Below are 9,282 nucleotides of genomic sequence, written 5' to 3'. Positions count from 1 at the left end.
GCAGAGCTTCCACCAATTTTTCCCCGTGGGTGCTCTGCACTCACTCCCCTATACCCGCACTCACTCCATCCCCCATCGCTCCGTCACTTGCTCTCCCCTGCCCTCACTCACTTTCACTGGGGATGTGAGGTTTGGGGTGCAGGAGGGGGCTCAGGCCTCAGGCAGAGGGTTGGGGTGTGGGAGAGGTTGTGAGGTCCAAGCTCCAGGAGGGAGTTTGGATGTGGGAGAGGCCTCAGGCCTAGGGTTGGGGTACAGGAGGGGATGCGCGCTTCAGGAGGGAGGTTGAATGCAGGAGGGGACTCAGCACTGGGGCAGGGCATTGGGGTGCAGGCTCTGGGAGGGAGTTAGGGTGTGGGAGAGGGTTCCAACTTGCATCTGGGGTGCAGGCTCCAGCCAGCTGGCGCTTACCTCAGGCAGCTCCTGGTCAGCAGCACAGCGGGGCTAAGGCAGGCTCCTTGCCTGCCTTGGCTCTGTGCAGCTCTCAGAAGCGGCAGGCATGTCCAGCCCAGGTCCAAGGTTCAGGGGTGGCAGGTGGCTCCATGCCCACAGGCTCTTCCACCACAGCTCCCATTGGCCCCAGTTCCTGGCCAATGGGAGCTGCGGAGCCGGCGCTCGGGGCAGGGTCAGCACACAGAGCTTTCCTGATCGCCCCTGCACCTAGTAGCTGCAGGGACATGCCGGCAGCTTTCGGGAAGCGTGCAGAGCCACAGCAGGCTGGGTGCCTGCCTTAGCCCAGCTGCACCGCTGACCGGACTTTTAACAGCCCAGTCAGCAGTGCTGACCAGAGCCGCCAGGGTCCCTTTTCGACCGGGCATTCCCCAAGCACAATCAAGTGTTCTCTCCTGAGCAGGCAAGGTCTCTAACTGAAGTAATGCAGGGTGTTCCCCAGACACCTCAATACTATGTGGTTAAGCCCCTTTGTTTTCAGTTTAAACTGATTTTTACCAAACAATTCTCAGGGTTTACAAAAAGTATTATTCGTTTTTTTTCTGATTTTCACCCTGCTTTTGTATCATTCAAATATATAAAAAAATAACTTGTTTGATTAGGAAAATACAATATATGGCATGAGCTATATGTATTACGCTAATACATTAGTCTGTGTGTGTATGCAAAGCTGCCTGCTGCAGTAAGGCTGTGTATTGGTCTAGAAGATACAATAAACAAAGAGACGCTCACGCAAGCTCTGAAGTGCGTGCACATCTGAACGTATCGATGAATCTCACATCCACCACGTACACATTTCAAACTGTTAGCAGATAACAGTGTAAAGAATTGACACACTAAAATGGGAAGAAAACTAAGATCTGTATCAGAACATGTTTCAGAACACAAGCAATTATTAAAAAGTTAAATAAAAAAAAAGGAGAAAAAGATGAAGTTGAGTGTATGCGCTGCAAATAGTGTGGCCCAATTATTAAAAGTATTTAGAGGCTGATAGTTCTAAGTCTACAGCAGTAAACTTTTTATTCAAATAAAAAGTTTTATTTGGGGATTAAAGGTATATTGTTTTCTTAAACTCAGAGGAGGCATTGTGTTTTGAGTTCTGTTTTAATTCTGCAGCAAACCACACTGATGAACAGAATTCAAAGCATTAAGCTATGACGTTGCACTCTATATGATTTTATGAAAATATGCTAATAAGTTTAAATATAATGTAACTGAAATATGCTTCACGCAAAAGGTCTCTTGTAAGGTATCGTTACAAAACTTTTAATCTACTGAGTGTGGTCATCCTATTTGTATAAAGTACCACTCTTGTATCTGAAACTAGAAGTATAAAATATAACTCTGAGGGCCTATTGTAATTATACAAAGTGTGGGCCATTAATGGCGGTTTGGAATCTTGATGGGTCCCATTCACCAGGACGATTGTCTGTAGATGGCTCTGTTTTATCTGTAAATCTTCCTGTATACCTGTGTGCTGGCAAGTGGGTAATGAAATCTTACAATGACATGTGATCATGTCACTTGAACTGGAATCCATCTTTAACCTGGTGCTTTTCCATTGAGAAGGAAAGGGTGGGAACCCAGAAAGGGACAAAGGATTCCCACCTTATGCAAAAGATGTATGAGTGGGTGGAACAGAACAAGGGGCAGCCATCATGAGGAATCCCCTAGCTACCACCTGGCCTGGGACAAGGGCTGTACCTGGGGAAAGGATTATGCCCAGACTAGGAAGGCGTCCAGTCTGTAAAAGAAACTTATTGAAACATCTCTGAGGGTGAAATTTTATCTGTATTCAGTTTTATTACTGTATTAGGCTTAGATTTGCATGTTTTATTTTATTTTACTTGGTAATTCACTTTGTTCTGTCTGTTACTACTTGGAACCACTAAAACCCTCCTTTCTGTACTTAATAAAATCACTTTTTACTTATTAATTAATACATAGTATGCATTAATACCTGGGTGGAGGGGGCAAGCAGCTGTGCATATCTCTCTATCAGTGTTATCTAGGGTGAACAATTTATGAGTTTACCCTATATAAGCCTTATACAAGGTAAAACAAGTTTATTTGGGGTTAGACCCCATTGGGAGTTGGGCATCTGAGTGTAAAACAGGAACACTTCTGTAAGTTGCTTTCAGTTAAGTCTGCAGCTTTGGGCAGGGCTGCCCGGGCTGGGGCAAGTGGGGCAATTTGCCCCAGGCCCCGCAGGGGCCCCCATGAGAATGTCGGAGGCTCCTCCTGGCCCTGCTCTGACCTCCACCTCCGCCTCCCCCTAGCACCTTAGTGTGCCATGTCCAGGAGCAGCCCTGGACAGCGCCAAAGCTGCGTGGTTCAGGCGGGGCCTGAGCTCCTCCCGCTCAGAGCTGCTTGGTAATGGGGCGGGGCTGCGAGCTCAGGTCCCGCCGGAGCCAGGCTGCTGCAGCGTTGTCCAGGGCTGCTTCTGGATGCAGCACACTGAGGCTCCAATCGAGGCGGGACCGGGGGGGTTGGATAAGTCCCGGATAAGTCCAAGCCGGAGAGAAGCCACGGCCCCACACCTGCCGGGGACAGAGAGCACCGGCGCCCCTGGCCTTGGACTTCTCTCTCCCCTGCTGGGCACTAGGCAGCCCCCATCAATGCACCGCGTTGGGGACCACTGACTTAAACTGACCGGCTTGAAGCCCCGCTATACCGCGACCCCGCATTTATCACGATGGAATTTTTTGGACCCCAAACATCACATTAGAGCGGGGTTTCGCTGTATTCCTGTGACACCAGCAGGTGGGATTGAACCTTGGCCTTCTGGAGTTTAGTGCATGAGCCTCTACCGCATGAGCTAAAAGCCACCTCCTTAGTAGCTCAGGCTATCGAGCAGACTCATTTTCTCTCTCTCTCTAAATGGTCTTGATGCCACTAGAAGGGACACAGCACCACACCACACCCAGACGGTGTGTGGGTTACATTTACACTGTAAAAAAAAAAAAAAAGTATTTTTCAATTCACTGAATACCAGTACTGTAGTGCAATCTCTTTATCGTGAAAGTTGAACTTACAAATGTAGAATTATGTACAAAAAAACCTGCATCAAAAATAAAACAGTGTAAAATTTTAGAGCCTGCAAGTCCACTCAGTCCTACTTCTTGTTCAGCCAATTACTCAGACAAACAAGTTTGTTTATATTTACAGGAGATAATGTTACCCGCTTCTTGTTTACAATGTCACCTGAAAGGGAGAACAGGTATTCGCATGGCACTGTTGTAGCCGGCATCGCAAGATATTTATGTGCCAGGTGTGCTAAATAGTCACATGTCCCTGCATGCTTCAACCACCATTCCAGAGGACATGCGTCCACGCTAATGACAGTTGTGCTCGATAATAATCCAAAGCAGTGCAGACCGATGCATGTTCATTTTCATTATCTGAGTCAGATGCCACCAGCAGAAGGTTGATTTTTTTTATTTATTTTTTTTGGTGGTTTGGATTCTGTTGTTTCTGCATTGGAGAGTTGTCCTTTTAAGACTTCTGAAAGCATGCTCCATGCATCGTCCCTCTCAGATTTTGGAAGGCTCTTCAGATTTAAACCTTGGGTTGAATGCTGTAGCTATCTTTAGAAATCTCACATTGGTACTTTCTTTGCGTTTTGTGACATCTGCAGTGCAAGTGTTCTTAAAATGAACATGTGCTGGGTCATCATCCGAGACTGACATAACATGAAATATATGGCAGAATGCAGGTAAAACAGAGCAGGGGACATACAATTCTCCTCTAAAGAGTTCAGTCACAAATTGAACTAACGCATTATTTTTTTAACAGGTGTCATCAGCATGGAATCGTGTCCTCTGGAATGGTGATCGAAGCATGAAGGGGCATACGAATGTTTAGCATATCTGGCACGTAAATACCTTGCAATGCCAGTTACACAAGTGCCATACAAATGCCTGTTCTCACTTTCTGGTGACATTATAGATAAGAAGAGGGCAGCATTATCTCCTGTAAAAGTAAACAAAACTTGCTTGTCTTAGGAATTGACTGAACAAGAAGCAGGACTGAGTGGACTCCTAAGCTCTGAAGTTTTACATTGTTTTATTTTTGAGTGCAGTTATGTAACAAAAAAATCTACATTTGTAAGTTGCGCTTTCATGACAAAGAGATTGCACTACAGCACTTGTATGAGGTGAACAGAAAAATACTATTTCTTTTGTTTATAATTTGTGCAGTGCAAATATTTGTAATGAAAACTAATATACACTTTGATTTCAGTTACAACACAGAATACAATATGTATGAAGATGTAGAAAAACATGCAAAATATTTAATAAATATCAATTGGTATTCTATTGTTTAACAGTGTGATTAAAACTGCGATTAATTTTTTTAATCGTGATTAATTTTTTTTAGTTAATCATGTGAGTTAACTGTGATTAATCAACAGCCCTAAAAATAAACATTGAAAACAAAGGGCACTATCTGTGGTCTAAAGCAGTGGTCTTCAAAGTGGGGTGCGCAGGAGGATCCTTCAGGGTGCGTGGCAGGAGGAGCGCCACCCACCAGAGAAGCATCGCTTTTTTTTTTCCCCTCCCTCAGCAGTTCAGCTGGGAGTCCGAGTGGGGTTTGTTTTTTTTTTTTGCTTCGACAGTTTAGCTGAGAGCTGAGAGGGGGTGCGTGCTCAAAATTTTTTTACTGATGGGGTGCGCGATCAAAAACGTTTGGAGACCACTGGTCTACAGAGAAAGGAGAGCTGTAACTGCCACTGCATCACTGCCCCAGTTCTGAAAGCCTCTCAACTCTTGCATGGAGCTCTGACACTTCACTCGTGAAGCTGTGACTCTTCTGAAATAGAAAAGGGGACAAGAGAAAATCTAGCTTGTGGTGCTGGTACAGTAGTACAGATCATGGGAATAAAGTGAGAGAAGCGCCTGGATCCCCTTTCTAAAGACAGCTGAAGAGCAGCAAATGGGCTGGATGTGGAGGGAAAGCTAATGATTTGAGTTGGGTTGGAAGAAAACTACAAGTGAAGCCTTCAGCCAACCTAAGGTTGTGATCTTCAGAAGCTCTGCAAGGTTGGGTGGGCATGCTCAGTGCAAGGGCAAGCCCCCTGTAGAGCAACCAGTGTGCTGCCAGACTTCCTAGGTAGCGCTTGCTCTGGAGCATTAATACTAAAGAGTCCAGAGGTAACTTACTAAAACAATAAAGGCTTTATTCAGCAGCTTATTTCCATTAGCTGGTGGAAGTGGTGTGCCCTGCATACTGGGTGTCAGGAAAATCAGCCAATGAATACGGAAAGAGGAACATGACCTTATCAGAATGACACTTCGTTGGGTAATCAATCTTACCAAGGGGAGGACAATTATCTATTAGTAGGGCTTCCTGCAACTTCCGTGACTTCCTGCAACCACCATTGTGGCTGACCCAGGGCCGCCCAAGCAGCTGGCCCCCTGCCCCCGTGGCAGCTACACATTAGCTTTTCTGGAGGCTTCTTGTTCTTTTTAGACCTTGTTTACTCTTTAGGCCTAAAATCAGGCGCTGAGCCCAATATAAAATCGCATGCTCTCCTGGTTTGTTTTTGAGTCAATAGCATTTGCATTAATGTCACCACTGGCCTGGGCTGTATTTTCCCAAGCATATCTGGTCCCATCAGACTTTGCAGAAGACTTCATTTGTGTCCCTCTGGTAGCTAGTATCTGCCTGACATTGGATGCATCTCCCATCATGTTACTAGACCAAACCATGCCCTTTCCTTCCCTCGTAAAGGATTTCCTCTGTTTTAAGGAGCAGTTTACCGGGATTGAACCCACAACCTGTGAAACTGAAAGCCTCAGCTCTGTTAGCTCACAAGGAACAGACTCATAAATCTCTTTGTTGTGAAGGGACTAGAAGGGGCCAGACAGCCACCCTGTACAAGATGGGTTACATGTTCATTACCACACAGCTGTTCTGACAATATCAAAGGGCCATGGCCCAGCTGGCGTCAATCAGCAGCGCATCAGGATCCTTTGCTCTATAGCTACATCTGGCAGATACCAGACACAGTCACCATTCTCAGAGTTTAAAATCTTAACTCTGGGTCGATGGTCAATTATCCATGTATGTTTTCCCCCATACACGTATTTGTGAAACGTTAATAACCCATATGTTAGAACTAAGGCTAAAACTGGGCAGAATTCCCCTCTGTCTTTGTCAGGACACGTGAAACAGACTTTACAGGGAGGCACACTGGGGTGCAGATCCACAAAGACTCTGCAATGGAAGTTAGGAGCCTAAATACCTCTGTGGATCTGGGCCTGAAACAGGGATGGATAATGGTACAAAGCCCAAAGATAGACAGACTGGCTTTCTCCCTACCACCTGGAATCAGCATGGGTTCCAGCTGCCACTGCCACAGGGCAGATATCACCAGCCAAATTACAAACACAGCAGGGTCAAAATGCACCTCTCATTCTTTGTTAGCTGCATCCAAAGTTTTTTGGTGTTCCTGTTTCCATTAGCATTTTATGGCAGTTCACTCAGGGGTTAGAGCAGACAAGCGTGACATGAATTTTCCATTGTAGTTTACTGTGGCCAGGCAAGGTCACAGATCGGTGACTCTGAATGGATTGATAGTGCTTGTTTTACCTGTTTAGCTGGGTAAATTCCTCCAGCAACATTGCAGTGACTGTCCTGGGGAAAAAAAGAACATTCACACCTATGCTTGATTCTCTTGCGGGGAGCCTCTGAGCTGTTCCTGGAGCTATTGCTCCAGCATGGTGCTAGCAGGAGCTGTGACCCCAGAGGCGTTGCCTTGTGAAGGGGAGATAGGGCCAAGGGGGGGCCCTTGTTTTGTAGCAGTTATTACAGAGCGCTACATTTAGAGTTTTACACGTCACATTTTTCAACTAGCGTATGAGCATTAAGCCAGATGTCTTGGACAGATCCTAAACGTGGGTCATCCTTTATAATCTGGCTCCCTAGGCTCCCTGTGCAATTTAAGTTTGATAGCGTTCATGTCCCATCTGAAACTGCTATACACTATCAGCACTGTTCTGCTCCAGAGATGGCTGCATTCTTGGGCAAATCCTTTCCCATTTGTGTGTCTCTCTTTCCCCTCCCCCGTGTCTTGTCTATTGAGCTTGTAAGGTGGCTGGAGCCAGGGCTGTCTCCCACTGTGTCTGTGTAGCGCCTAGCACAGTTGAGGCCTCTAGGAGCAATAAGAGTAGCTGAAGGGGTTCAGAGCTGGCACATCCATTCTAACCCGCTTCTCAATCCCTGATCGCTCTCTGCATGTTTTCCTTTTCCTCTGAAACTAGCCACGTCTGTTCTCAGCCCAGGAGCCTTTCCACTGAGTCCTGAGGCCACAAGCCAGCAGCTAGGCTGTGGGGGTTCCCGCTGGGGTGAGCAGGGTTGTGCTATGGGCGGGAATTCTCCTAGCAGAGGGAAAGGAGAGGACCAGCAGGAGTTGAGGCAGAAGGCACTGGCCACTGAGGCATCACATTATGGGATTTTAAGGGTTACATATGCTGGGGTGATCAGTGGACTGGGTATGGACAGTGTAACAAGCCAGGCCTTCTCTCTCCCCCATAGGCAGTTTTATCATCCAAACTTACACAAAAAGTTCCTTGGCTCCCCCAGGGCTGCAGCCACCAGGAGATTTTTCCCATTTACCTCTCAGGTTCTCACTTGCTCCCCTCCCAGAAGAGTCTGGCAATCCAGTAGCTTCCTAACTCTGGCACCAACTCCCTCCCATCCCCAGGCCCAGCAAGGTGCCCCCCTTTTGGAGTCTCATTGGGGTTGTGCAGTTACTGGCTTTGTAATGAGCTGACCTTGCCCACCGCCCAGGAGAGCTTGAGTCTTGGCTGCAGAATGGATGGGGGGAAGGCCCAGGGCTTTGCCCCTTGAATGTTTTGCACAACTCCCCCTTCCTCTTCTCCTGTCCCCACCTTGTTCCTCTCTCTCACACCCACCCCCATTCCCTGCCCTTGAACCTTCCCCAGAATTGAAAGGAACTTGGCCCTGGTTTCACCCTGCTAGTCCTTGGGAGGAGCCGCCGGTGCCTGTGAGTTCCTGTCTGGAGGAGATGCAGCCGCCAGCACAGCACTCCTGATCTTGGGCCATGCCCTGCATGCAGCCTAGTGCCTGGAGTCTCTGCTGGAGGGGCGTGACAGTGCTGTGCAGCAAAGCCTAGGAGGTGGCATGTTCCTTGGTGCTGGGAATCCCCCAGCTGAGCCCTCACTGGCTCTTGAGAAGGGCACTTCCACTGGATGGCTCTGCCACCGGCGGCACATTGGATGGGCCCAATGCAAGGGGGCCCTGATCTCGGGAACGAGGGCACAGCTGTAGTGATGGGGTCAGGGCCCGGGTGCAGGGCGTGACACCCTCCTGGCTGGTCCAAGGCAGCTGATCTCGAGAACGAGGGCACAGCTGTAGGGACGGGGTCAGCACCCGGGTGCAGGGCATGGCCTGCTCCTGGCTGGTCCAGGAGCCTGGTTCCTCTCTGTGCTGACAAGCTAGACAGTAAAGTCTCCTCTGGTAAAGATAAGATGTGCTGTTCTGGCCCCTCTCTAGAGGGCAGCAGGACCCTGGGCATCCATGGTCCCTACCTGTGCCCAGAGCTGGTGCTGGCCGTGCCAGGCCTTCCTCATGCCTGTGCTGGCCTCAGGCAGCCAACAGCACGAGCAGCACTGACCCTGCACGTCTCCCTCAGTCTCATCCCTTCATCCAGATCATTTATGAATATGTTGAACAGCCCTGGCTCCAATACAGACCCCTGGGGGACACCACTATTAACCTCTTTCTGTTCTTACCACTTATTCCTATCTTGTAACTGGAGTGCCTGGCAATGCTTTCGGGATCGTGTAAGGATCCTTAATTTAATTGACT

This window comes from Gopherus evgoodei, chromosome 4 (assembly GCF_007399415.2).
Source record: "Gopherus evgoodei ecotype Sinaloan lineage chromosome 4, rGopEvg1_v1.p, whole genome shotgun sequence".
Lineage (NCBI taxonomy): Eukaryota > Metazoa > Chordata > Testudines > Testudinidae > Gopherus > Gopherus evgoodei.
The sequence above is the reverse complement of the archived record's forward strand: the minus strand, read 5'-3'. Positions refer to the sequence as shown.